The following is a 14,353-nucleotide window of genomic DNA, read 5'->3' as shown; positions in this document are numbered from 1 at the left end:
CTAGTAACTAAACATTAATTAGTGGTAGGCCTTATTTGTCCAAAAATTCGCGCACTCCGCGCGCAATGGTTAAAGAATTGCCTGCGTCTAAGATATTATGGGTGGGTAGGTGGGGTTTAGGGTCGCCAATTTTGTTTCTTGCCCCGCGCTACCAAACCTAGTTACGCCACTGGTTTCACATGCATTTGAAATATCAACAGTATTTGTGAGTTGTATCACCTTTATATTATTTTACTCACTCTGTTATTTCCAGTTAGGTTTTAACAAATCAAAGTTAAGTTCAAATAAACGGTGTGTAGAATTAATGTTTATTAGTTTTTTAATATTATCACGGTTAGGCCTATCGACAAATGTGACAATATTAAATAAGAGAAAACAAATCTAGAATCATACAAATGACTTTTTGTTAACACTGATTAGGGCCACACGGGTAATGGACAAGAAATATTTGGCAATACCGGATTTACCAGAGAGCCAGTGGATAAAGAAATTAATTAAAATTAAAACAAATTAAATGAGAAAATGAAAGCAAGGACATTTGGCGAAGTATTGTTTTAGAATTCGAAGGAGTCCTAAATGTTATCCTGGCCCCAGGACACTGATTAATGTAAATTCGACCCATAGTTATTGTATCTACTTTTGCCATCAGCATTCAACCTGTTCAATGTGATTTATGCCTATTTTTAATAAAATTCCGAAATCTGACGTATCAATCGTTGTATCGTGCACAAATTATGATTCGAGACTATTTCATTTGACACGGTTGTATGGATTTCAGAAGATCGGTCCTATAATAGATATCGATTAGAGAATTACAGCAAGAGGCTTTGAGGATGCCGTAATCCCTTGACCATCAACCAATCAGAGAGACATATTTCAGAATTATGTTCGTATATTTGAAACTCTTTCAACTCTGAAATATATATTTCAAGTAATCTCGTTTCACATTATAGGTACTACACCCCTGTGGTAAATTTGTGACTATTTTTGCATTTTTCTCAAAAACTAATAACACAGTGGTAACAAAAATTATTCATATTATTGGGGCAAGGAATCCAATTATTACACTGAAATTTCAGTGACTCAAGACAAGCGGTTCAGTATATATGATAGGAAATGAGGTACATCGTAGCGGTACCTTATTTCTTATCATAAATAACGAACCGCGTGTCTTGGGTCACTGAAATTCCAGTGTAGTAATTGGATTCCTTGCCCCAATAATATAAATAACTTTTGTTACCACTGTGTTATTAGTTTTTGAGAAAAATGCAAAAGTAGACACAAATTTATCGAGGGGTGTAGTACCCCCTTAACACGTTTATGGATGTATTGGGATGATCATAAGTAGGTCTATAACATACACCATCATAACATGCCTCAACGATATCAACATGTAAAAAGCTGTTGCAAATTCATAACACAACGTGTTATAATGTATAATGTTATATGCCAAAACTTTAAAAAACAATGAAAATATCAGTATCAATCAAATCAAAACCAGAATGAATAAATACATAGGCCTACAAATAATACTTAAGAAACTGACTAAATCAATATATGACTAAATGTCAGTATAAATGAATCGCTAAATCAATTAATCAATCAGTAATCAATCAATCAATCAATCAATAAATAAATAAACAAATAAATAAATAAACAAATAGGCCTAAATAAATAAATCTATAAATAAATAAATAAATAAGAACTGAATGTGCCATTTATATTATTATTACAATTTTAATATTATTAATATCGTTAGTATTAATAGGCCTTTTAATATTAAGTACAGTTGAATACAAAAAGACATGAAAAGATGTTCATCATTCCGTGCACGAACACTCACTAAATTTACCACTCTTAGAAATTTGGCAACTACGTATCAATTAAGCAACCAATGATTGTAGCACAATATATATTTTCCCGGTACATACTATTTATTGCACGTGTAATACTTTTTGACGTCACGAAAAGTATTGTACATACAATATTGTACGTACAATATGGAGTCTGAAGCGCGCTTAATATTCTCTGCACTGATATAGTAACACAAAAACTTTCATAGCCCGATTTACACTGTACTGGTAAGCGACCTCAAAAATGTGTATTGCTTTGATTGCATTACCAAAATCAATCGATTGAGATACCTAGCACTTGAGATGACTTGAGAGTCCCAAGCTGTGTCCACACATGCACTTATATTATTACCGGTAATTTTTTATCTAGGCTTATGTCCGATCGAATTAAACATTTCCGCTAATCCCTTAGCGCGTCCACATTTGTCGGCAATAGCGCTATACGCTGTCGAAGTTACGTAATAATCGGATTAACTACCATAGCAATAGGTGAATCATGATGATTACTTGCACCTGTAAGATTAGTATCTTTGAAAAGACCAGTATTGTATTCAATCTATATGTTCAAAATTGTTTTCACCTATTGCTATGGTAATTAATCCGATAAATTGCGTAACTTCACCAGTTTATGTCCGACGTGTTATGTCCGATAAGCCTATTACCGGTCATAAATCCCTTTCTACATGAGCATCATCAGAAAATTTAACCCGATTTTAAATTTTTTCACTGAAAATTCACTTTCAATAAACGCCCCTCTTTAGAAAAAATTACAGACGATGCGGTAGGTATGTCATGTAAGAAACATGCAAATTCAAAAGTTCCAAAATTCAGACCAATTTTGTATTTATGTAGGTTCTATTATTATTATTATTGTTATTGTTATTGTTATTATTATTATTTTAGTTTGACAAAGTAGTCCCATTTTACAGTAGACTCTATATCGCATTTTACACATGTAGGCCCTACCGGGTGTATCAAAATGATTGGTACCCACTCAATATCCAGTGAGTATGGACAAGACTGCCCCATCAAAATACAGTATAACATCCACCTATTTTGAAGTTTTATGTAAGAAAAGGTCATAAAAATTTAAACTCTAGTCATTTCAAGAGGAACTAATGTTGAATGTGGAAGAAGCAGGTGTTTTATTAGACAACAAATCTGATGGGTACCAATTATTTTGATACACCCTGTACATGGTGGACATCTTTGAAAAATGACAAAAATAAAAAAATAACAATGTCTCCCATCATCATGCTATTTTTTTCTTGGGGGTCCCAAATTTACAAAAAGTCGGCTTCAATAAAATTGGAATAAAATAAACACACTATCTGTAGTCATGTTGTGTTGTGACTCCCTACATTTTGGTCATCAAAAATATTTTATGACACCCCCTATTTTATATTTGGGACCCCCCTAATCATCTTATAAAATCCAATTACATGCCTTTCTGTTATCATGCTTATGGCTTAATAAATGTCATCTCCATCTACTTCCAGGGCCATACTGCCCCCCACCACTGAGCCCTCTGGAGGGTTTACATTTACCCCCCCCCAGAAACTCGTGTAGGTCATCCCAATAAGGATGGTCAATTGCTCCTGCGCCTGAACTTTTTACCCGATCATGGAGGGTGCGATGGAGAGTTTTCAGTGCCTTTATCTTTGCATGTATCTGCTTCCCCGACCGTATGGGGAATCCCCCCTTGTCATGTAATAGCGTGGCTATCTCCTCCCAAAGCTTTGTTTAATCCCATAAATACTTTCCGTGTCTCTCCAAATTTTGAGGATAGCCAATGTTCCCTTGTCATTCCAACTGACCCCTCTATTGCGTTTATTTATATTAATATTTGCAGCTGCAGCCATGATGACATCACGCAGTAAATTACTCTGCTCAGTGGCGTAGATTTTTTTTGACATTGGGGGGGGGGGTGGAGTTGGGAAAAAATTCAAGTATAGTCAATCCAGCACCTTTTGGCGACAGAATAATTTTTTGGTTCAATTGTGCGCGAAGCGCGCGAAAATTTTTGCGGTGGGGGTGATTGTATGGACCATCCCCTGGCAAAATATTGGGGATTTATCCCCCCACCCCCCCGGATCTACGCCTATGACTCTGCTTAACATTTTGCGCGAGTGATATACTCACAGTTATATCCGACAGCCCAATAGCGCTGCATGTCCACACGTAATTACTATTACCGGACGTAACGTTTCGATCGGTCTTAACAGCTCTTAACCCTGGTCATCTTCAGCCTTAAATTTTCGGATTTAAAGCACATTACGTCGGATATAGTATTTTTTTTTATATCCGACGCTCATTCACACTGCCACTTATATCCGATACTATTACCGACGTAATTTAAGTCCGACTGTGTGAACAAATTGTCGGATTTAAAGCACATTACGTCGGATATAGTTATATCCGACGCTAATTCACGCTGCCACTTATATCCGATACTATTACCGACGTAATTTAAGACCGGTAATAAGTGATTTAAGTCCGACTGTGTGAACACGACTCCAGTTATATAATAGATGCGGTTGAATGATGGCCCGTATAATGGGTGGGGCTATTTTCCATATTTGGATTCATGACGCAACTCATCGACTGGTTTGGTTTGGTCACTGTTTATTATAATGAGAGTGCACTGCTAGGGGTATTGTTTGAATGTGTAAGGACCAACGCCTGACGGCGTTGATTATACTGCTAATTATTGCGTTGGTCCTGTATGGACTACTTGCTGGTCACTTCTTCCATGGAAGAAAGAGATAAGAAGGAACCGCAACAACTTCGATCGGCCAAGTTTTAATCCGCTTATCTATAGACGCATGAAAAGAAAAGCTATTAATGGTACTTCCTTTCATGTATGATCCATTTACCGCGATCGATGCTTGGCGAAATCATTACTGGAAAAAAACTATAACAAACCCATCCACGAACAAACAAACGGTACCCGGAAGTAAGATTCTGGAATTTCACTGATGCTCTGAACATGTATAGTAGCTTTGTTTTGGGATCTACAGTCAAACTGTTTTCTTGATCGTGTTGTGTAGAAAATGTCCTTTAAAACATCGAAAAGGTCATCAAAATCGGCCGTTTATTGCTGAGTTTCATCTTGATCAAATAAGGTAAGATTTTGGTGACTTCATTGCGTAAATTTTCGATGAAAAATAGATGTAATGTTCTTAAATAATTCAAAATGTTCCGGTTGAGTCCGGTCATAAAACCTGATGAATTTAATAGCTTACATGTGGATAATCGTAACTAGCTAACTCGTTTCAGTGCCAAAGACTGCCAACTCTAAGAAGAAAGTCATCAAAGTTCGGGAAAATTGGGCAAAATGGAAGATAGAGATGGAGGGCGCCATCTTGTTGTCAAGTCAAACCTTCCCAGCATGCAACAAGAGGGGTTTTTTTTCGGAAAATTACGGTCGAATCGTTTCGATCACGCACGGAAATTACCGAAAATGACCGATGATCACGTCACCAGAGAAAATCATGCAGTGTGCTTGCACGGAAGGTCATTAGTTCAAATCGTCATCTAGACACGCTCCATGAGACATGCAAATGCATGGAGTACAATACAGAACTAATGGGTATTGATCAAAGTAAATCCTAACAATGTTAATTAAATGTTGGTAAAGGGAGTGAACAAAGTGAATGCGTTCGTTGTGGTTCCTTCTTATCTCTTTCTTCCATGTTCTAATCAACCATGGTCCGGTTGTCAGATCTGGATATTAGCAAGGGGGTGACACTAAATTCACGGTTGTTCTATTGGCAACGCAAAATCTATGAAAAATTCAGCTGGTTTACTAGCTGGAAAGTGAGGCCAGTTATCGATCCTTTATAGCTCGTTATGAATAATTCATGTTCGACCCCTTGGATCATGTTAATTGAGTTTGGCAAATAACAACGTTGTTAGTTTTGCGAACTTTGCCTGTTCAATGAGAGTATAGCGCGCCCCCAATACATCTGGGCACAAAACAGGCGAAAACGATCCAGTTTAATGAAATGGCGGACGGGTATTCCCATCAGGCACCAGTGATATGTTTTTTCAAAGAAAGTCTACTAATTTGATATGAAGTGACATTTTGCAATAGCAAAGTCAAAATTAGGACTTGCTGTCAATAATATGAAGGAAATATGTGACAGAGGCAAGGTGGGAAATACAAGTAGTATTTAAGTTATAATAACCTTTGATACCCGACCTGACCTTCCATCATGGCGCCTTATTCGTCTTTATGTATTTCTATTATGCTCTCAAGTAAAATAAAATACCAATGTGCACTGAGCAGACAATGTTACTTGGCTCCCAGCATGAATTATTGATTTTATACGGAAGTAAAGAAATGCACAGTGTATGTGCATGATGTGCAAGCATACTCCAAATATTTACGGTAAATCTGAATAGTGGTCACATGTTTATATATCATGTGTTCGGGAAATCACGTGGCAACATTATAAGATTTCAGGCTTGTTTATTAGTTAATTGCCATTTGTACTCTTTATTATTTATCTTTGTTAATTAACATATATTTTAAATGCTGATAAATAGTGGTTGGCTGCCCATGATATCTGTTAAATTCAATGTTTTATGAATATAATTCTACCACGCAGAGGGGGTCACGCAGCAGAATTTCACATCACCTGACTTAGCTACATTTCGAAGCTCTGCTCTTCAAATTCATGTAAATTTCAAAGTTTATACATTTAATATATTTAATATGATACTAATTTTTTGTTATAACCAACTGGTACACGAAATATACTAGCTTATTACCTACACAGAAAGGTGATTATCAGCCTTCACTCAGCAAATTGACATGCCCGGCATATGCAGCCATTCTCCGTCTGGATAACATGACTGTCGCCCTCAATACGTCTGGGCACAAATTTAAATAACAATACGCTATTTACATATCAATGCGGCCTCATGCTAATTAAAGCTGCCCCATCCAGGAGTTCATCTATGATATTAGGCTCGAGCTATTGGTCAGCTTGAGGCTAGCATACCTCCAGTGAATCAAGTTGCGGCAACTTTTGGAGTTTCTCGCAGTATGATATGACAGCTCAATGCTAAGTTTCGTCAGACCGGAGATGTCAATGTCAAGGGGAATATCGATGACAGGAAAGACCAGACGTGGTCTAATTCTGCATAAAACCGGGCCACGTTATTTCTATAGATCTGTTGCGCATTCAAATTACATTGTATTGCATCGTAATTTCATTTGTGTCTATGCTAATTATGTTTACACAACATGAATTCGCCGATAATAGGTGATCAAAAGCGATCGGAATGTAACAAAAGTACAGATCGCATTCAGCTTACTTCATATGAGATGATCTTTGGAAAAATACGGCATAATTTGTCTTGGTGCCTGCGGAATGCCATGCAATAAAAATACTAAAACGTTGCGGCAATTCATGATTGACAACTAACAATCGGCATGTCCTTTGTATCCTCCGCTGTCAATTTCCCATCCACTCACTAATCCTCACAAAAGCTTTGTGTTGATTACGTAATGTGTGGAGGCAAATTGCAATAAGTACAATGAAATAATGAGTAGAGCGGGCTCAGAGGCGGGTTTCTTCTTCGTCTTACGTAATAGTATTGTTCTCCAAAAAAACCCGGAAGATTGTCGTCTGGCGCTCTAGCTGAAATACAGCAAGATAATGTAAGATAGTAAATGTAAACCTGTATTTTAGCTAGAGTATCTCGAGCTAGGAAAGACCAGACTGATTGTAGTCAATGGAAATCTCAATGCAATCAAATATCGTGATGACATCTTTCAGCAAGTCGCAGTCCCATTTCTGCAAAACCTTGGATCGAACGCTGCTCTACAGGATGATAATGCTCGACCACACAGGGCAAGAGTTTTAAGTGACTTCATGTAAGAAGAAGGAATTCAACGAATGTGGCTAGCCAATTATAGCCCGGACATTTTTGGGACCAACTTGGTGGGGTTGTACGCACTAGAGTGACAGATCAAACCACCTTGGCTGGTTTAAGACAGATCTTGCTTGAAGAGTGGAATGCCATCCGTCAGGAGCGTGTGGCCAGGTTGATAAGAAGCATGATAAGGAGATGCAATGCTGTTGTAAACGCATATGGGCTCTCTACTCGTCACTCATTTTAGGTAAGTGGCGATTGTTTCAATGAAACAGTGTGATATTCCTTTCTCATGTCTACTGGTGCAAATGGCGCAGACAATGGCAGATTTGGCACATTTTGTTTGAGACATCCTTGTCTTTCAAAGACAGTTACTCAACCATGGAATAAGTTATGGTCACAAGTTTGGTGTCATTGTTTTATAGCCGTTTTGGAAAGTTTCCAAACTTTTTTTGAGGAGTTTATATCAAAAATGGCAGTTTATATGAATTTGATAGCATTTATTATGGGGTTCTCTCACTATTCCGACGGTCCGCCATTCCTAAGGTTCGCTATTCCGAAGGTTCTCTTTTCTGAACGTGCAATTTTACCATTCGCTATTCCAAATGTTATTAAAGGTTCGCTATTCCGAAAAAACGGTTCTCTATTCCGAAAGTTCTCTATTTCGACAATTCTCAAAACACAAACAGGTTCTCTATTCCGAAAACAAAAAGGTTCTCTATTCCGAATATGAAAAAGGTTCTCTATTCCGAATATGAAGAAATGGGTTCTCTATTCCGAAAACGAATAAAGGTTCTTTATTCCGAAACAAGTCACCGTGTTTTCTACTCCGAATATGAAAAAAGGTTCTCTATTCCGAATATGAAAAAAGGTTCTCTATTCCGAAATCTAAATAGGGTTCTTTATTCCGAAATGAGTCACCGTGATCTCTATTCCGAATTATAAAAAAGTTCATTTTTCCGAATCTGTCGATGTTGAATCATCTTTGCGCCCTCTAGCAAGGTCCTTTGGAGTTGAGCAAAGGTTTAAAACTTCGATAGAGGTGTCTGGAGTTCCTCTGATTACTTGTAAAGGTAGAGAACAGTTTACAAGCCTATCCCACAATTAGCTGGAAGTTTGTAACTGTGGAATCTGCAATATTTTGCACGTGAAGAACAATAGAAAATTAGCTACTTTGCATACAATTTGCATACATTAAGATGGTCACCTCACTGTCATCATGCATGGTCATTGAGTATTGCCAATCAGACAAACTGAAAATTCAACAAAATTTAACCAGTGGGGCCTATGTATAGTATATAGGCCTACATCACATAATAAGTCAGCACTGAAAGCCAAACTGGAGTCTAGGTGACTCTAAAAGTAGAGTCCAGCCACTCTGCGACTCTATGTCTAAAATGACTCCATATTGGGAGTCATTTGACACTCTTGAAGAGTCATAAATTTCTTGACTCAGCTGAAGAGTCACTGTCGATGACTCTACACAGGAGTCATTTGACTCCCAATATAGAGTAATTTCAGACATAGAGTCGCGTAATGGCTGGACTCTGCTCCTAGAATAACCCAGACTCCATTAATAGAATCACCCTGACTCCATTACAGGGTCACTCTGAATGTCAGAAAAAATACAAAATAATGATACACATAGATGTACTTCAAGATAAAAATTCAAAGTATAGACCTATCGGAATAGGAGACTCTACTATGAGTTTCACGCCATTGGCGATTGTCAGACGACACGATGGAAAAAATTTAGCTTGACCACCATCCCCTTGGAATGGGAGAATATACATTCCATGGTGTCAAGAGCCAAGCAATTACAGAGTCTGACTCCCTTGAAGAGTAATAAATTTCTTGACTCCGTCGATGACTCTGAATGTAGGGTCAATTGACCCCACAGGTAGAGTCAACTGACTCTCCTGTGATAATCAGGTGTCTCCTTTGGAGAGTCAGTGCTAGTTTACTCCACTTATAGAGTCACTTGACTCAATTCTGGCTATCAGTGAGTGCTGTCAAATGAAAATAGCCGATTGCTCTGCGAAATCATTACTATCATCTGAAAATAGCTGTTGGCTATGTAAAGTCAGTGGTATCTACTGAATGTAGCCGATTACTATGCAAAATCAGTGCTATCTACTGAAGATAGCCAGTGCTATCTACTGAAGATAGCTGATTGCTCTGGGAAGTCATTGCAAACTATTAAAGATAGCTGGTTGCTCTGTGAAGTCATTGCTGAAAAAGCTGAAAAGGTTCCGTCAACTAATCAGTTTTGTTGGCATTACTTAAAAAGTTGATGTAAGTTGTGCGTCAACTTTTAAGTAATGCCAACTTCTGAATTCAAGTTCAGGGAACTTAGAAAATAAACAAGGTTCAAAGAACCAATTAGTTGAGTTATTGTAACTCAACATGTATATGTAACTCGTTCATATTAAGTTACTGGCACCTATTGTTTTGAGTTATTCCAATTTGGTACTTTGTTACTTAATTCACGTAATTGTATCATTTTCTGCCTAATTAGCAGTATTCAAATATTTATTTTTGTAATCAGTGCAAAATTTTGTATACTATAGCACACCTCTAGAAAATTATGCTAACCTAGTTTCATTTTCTGAGTTGTAACAACTCAATAAAGTAAGTGCAAATGAGTTCGACCAACATAATGATATCGAGTCAGCGTTACTCAAAATTGTACGCGTTGGCATTACTCGGAAAGTTGACGCAACGACTTATATCAACTTACTGAGTAATGCCAACAAACAATTTCTATGAGTGTATCAACAGAGGTTACCTGATGGCTATGTGAAGTCATTTCTATTTACTGAAGATAGCTGATAGCTCTGTGAAGGACTTCATTGTTATTTGGTGAAGATAGCTGATTACTGTGTAAAGCTATCTACTAAAGATGGCTATGTGCTACCTACTGGTATTAGCGGATGGCTTTGTGAAGTATTTGCTATCTGCTGAAGACAGGTGATATCTATGTGAAGTCATTACTGAAGATAGCTAATGGCTATGTAAAGTTAATGCTATATAGGCCTACTGGGGTTAGCTGATGGCTCTGTGAAGTTATTGCTTTCTACTAAAGGGAAACAGAACATTTCGCCTCCCTACCATTTCGCCCCCTACATGCTGAACTGCTAAATACAGTGCCCACCCACCGCATTAGTTAGGGTTAGGGTTTAGGGTTATGGACTTAGGGTAATGGCTTAGGGTTAGGATTTTCAGAGCATAAGGGTAAGGGCACTGCTTGAGGCTAGGGATTAGGGTTTTGGTATAGGACTCAGGGTTAAGATTTATAGTTAGGGCTTAGGGTTAGGATTTAAGATAAGGGTCATGTTTAGGGCCCTATATCAATTGTCAACATGATATTTGCCAATTTAAAAATGGCCATATGAAGTCATTGTTATCTATTGATATAAGCTGATGGCTATATAAAGTCATATTCATTTACTGAGGTTGCTGATGGCTATGTGAAGTAATTGCTATCTAATGAAGATAGCTGATGGCTATGTAAAGTCAGTGCTATATCAAATAGCGTAGCCAGCAGGGGGGGGCAGGGGCAGACTGCCCCTGACAATAAATGAAAGAAAAAGGTTTCCCCTCTGATCAAAGGGCAAAGGAAAAGAAAAAAAGGGCAAGGGGCCCCTTTCCATCAAAATTCACCCCGATCATGGGCCAAAATAGTGTAAAATACAAAATTTTTCATTGCCACAATGAAGCCATTTTCATCTCAATTATGGTCAAAAATAGCATCAAATTCAAAATTTTGGCGCACTAGGCGCGAACATCGTCCCAATAAGGCCTTTTTGGGAAGCTCGACTTGAAGACATGTGAAGTATCTCAAAAAACAAAACATTTCAATTTTTTCAGCTGTGGCCCTCAAATTTTATTTGCCCCCCCCCTTGACCAAGAAAGTTGGCAACGCCCCTGACGGGGGGGTGCTGGTGAAAGAAAGAGAGAAAGAAGAAAACGGCACAGTTGTTTGCCATAGCGGGGCAAATTTGAATTGGGTCAATTTGGTTCTGAAGCGAGTTGACCTCATCAGTGACCTTTTGTTTTGATTTGCAAGCAATCGTGAACATGCGAACGCGCTGTCACCTCGGAGCTAATTATGATGAAATTTTGCCTTTTTCGAAATAAATGTTAAGTATTTAGTTGGCGATTACAATGTCAGGTTTATTAGTAATCATCATGTCCATTGTACATTCAACAGATTGAAAGATAGACTAAACGCACGGATATTTCGTTTTTGGCAAATCCTAGTAAAACTAGCATACCACATGCTGTTTGTTAAGGTATTATAGAAATAATATAGCTAAGAATTATTCCGATAACATAATACACGAAAACAATATTTTGTTGCAAAAATGACAACAATAATAATCTCTAGAGGGCCACCTTTAAGATGACGTATGATTTTTGGGCCTACCATGTTTATTTTTTTGAAAAAATTATTATTTTAGGTGGCTACGTACAGCCAGTTTTTGAAGCCAAATTGTCAAAATTGTGCGTAACCTTAATGGGGCTTTTACGTGCTCTCGCAACCTATTCCTTAAAAACATACTGTCCAACCCTAAACTATGCCAAAGCACCCTAAATTATACCGCCCAGGCCTATATCATACCACCAAACCCCAAAGGACTTTGCTAGAGGGCGCAACACGATTCAACAACGACAGATTTGGAAAAAAGAACCTCTTTTATAATTCGGACTAGAGATCACGGTGACTCAATTCGGAATAAAGAACCTTTTTTTAGATTTCGGAATGGAGAACTTTTTTTCATATTCGGAATAGAGAACCTTTCTTCATATTCGGAATAGAGAATACGGCGACTTCGGAATAAAGAACCTCTTTCCGTTTTCGGAATAGAGAACCCATTTTTTCATATTCGGAATAGAGAACCCTTTTTGTGCTGGGGTTGCAACCCAGCACTTATTGCTTGGTTTCTGTTTTCTGTTGTTTCTATAAGTAATTTATGAAGAAAACGGAAACTTGTAAAAATGTTGCAAAAAATTGATCAAAATGTTTATGACAAACAGAAATACTAAAACTGGTCTGTGCAGATATCAGAAATATCGTGTTGACTTTGCATGTTAAGGTAAAATAGGTATATGTTTTAGGAAAATAATTTTTCTAAATCTAGACTAGGAAGTTTTGCTGGTTCTCTTCACTAAAACACTGATCTTGGCAGGCTATGGGATCTGTGGGCAGACACACCGGGTACCACACATGCTTTAATGGAGTTCAGTATCTGTGATGTGTGGTATGTGATCCAATATATCTGGTGATAGTTACCTGCTGAGCAATGATGACATATTCAATTTACACATGTCCCTTACTCTATTCATGTTCCTATAGTCAGATAGTGGTCTGTCTGTGGTGGTCTGTTATCAAATATGTCCCTCACATCGAAGATGTGTGTTAATAAATAGGCAAGATCACTGAATATTGGAAATAATATAGGCCTGTGTAGTGTGTACATTTCCTGGTAACATGATGATGATCAAAAGCTATTAATGCACACATCACCTTCAAATATTTGGGTCTATTTTTATGATGACAAAAATGACACAACTAGAATGAAGCATTAGGGTAGGTTCTACTTAATGATTGGATTTTGTTACTAAGAATATTATCAGTAAACATTTAATTCTTGGCTTTAAAGGTGCTATTTCGGGGTTCAGTATGTGTAGACCTGTAATATGTGGGCCCTACTGGTACCTTTCGAAAAATAATATTTATCGAAATTTTGCTTGTTACTTTGTATGCTTAAATTCTCAAAAAACAAAAAGAGCTATGAATTAATCTATAGGCCTATTATAAGGTGCGAACATCGGTTTTTTTAGGCCACAAGACCATTTAGCAATCCATGTACCGGTATCGGAGTATATGTGCAGGGGTGTTTGTACCCTAACAGTGTCTGCTTGGAGATATTTGAGGACAAAGGTCATCTAGGTGTCAAATGAGGTCATTGTTGATTTAGATTAAGCGATTGGGGAAATTGCTCTCCTTTGTAAAAGTAAATTTCAATGCTTTACCTAGTGATAATAATCTCTGCGTAAGGGAGCATCAGGTGAGTGAAAATGTTTAGAGGTCATAGGTCATCTAGGGGTCAAATTTTGAAATTGTTCGTATTGGGCTTTAAGTTGGTGAACGTAAACCTGAAGAGTAACAACGTAAAGAGCATAAGAATTGCAGATTAGAATTGAAAAGGGACTGATGCAATGAATCCAACTGAGTCATCAGTATATGGGAAAAAGTGCCTGATTTTGGGGTTTGAACCAGCCGAATCTTTGCACTTCCAGTATTTTGACTATTTTTACAAAAAGAAATATGAAGTTACTCATTGTGAAAAACCATGTCCCAGCACATCCCTTTTTAAAGGGATTTTTATTCATATTCGGAATAGAGAAACTTTTCTATTTTCGGAATAGAGAACCTTCGCAATAGAGAACCTATTTAATTTTCGGAATAGTGAACCTTCGGAATAGCGAACATTCGGAATAGCAAACATTCGGAATAGCAAACATTCGGAATAGCGAACTTCGCCCTTTATTATGACCAAGAATAAATTAAAAAATTAAAAAGCACAAAGTACTACCACTGAACTAAT

General features: G+C 37.5%; 1 protein-coding gene across 1 annotated transcript in view; it reads right to left on the bottom strand.

Moving 5' to 3' along the window:
- The window catches only part of LOC140143486 (scavenger receptor cysteine-rich domain-containing protein DMBT1-like), a 98,618-nt gene that overhangs the window by 24,148 nt on the left and 60,117 nt on the right, over positions 1 to 14,353 (bottom strand). The gene's annotated exons all lie outside the window — the stretch shown is intronic.

This window comes from Amphiura filiformis, chromosome 2 (genome assembly GCF_039555335.1).
Source record: "Amphiura filiformis chromosome 2, Afil_fr2py, whole genome shotgun sequence".
Classification (NCBI taxonomy): Eukaryota; Metazoa; Echinodermata; class Ophiuroidea; order Amphilepidida; family Amphiuridae; genus Amphiura; species Amphiura filiformis.
The sequence above is the reverse complement of the archived record's forward strand: the minus strand, read 5'-3'. Positions and strand labels throughout refer to the sequence as shown.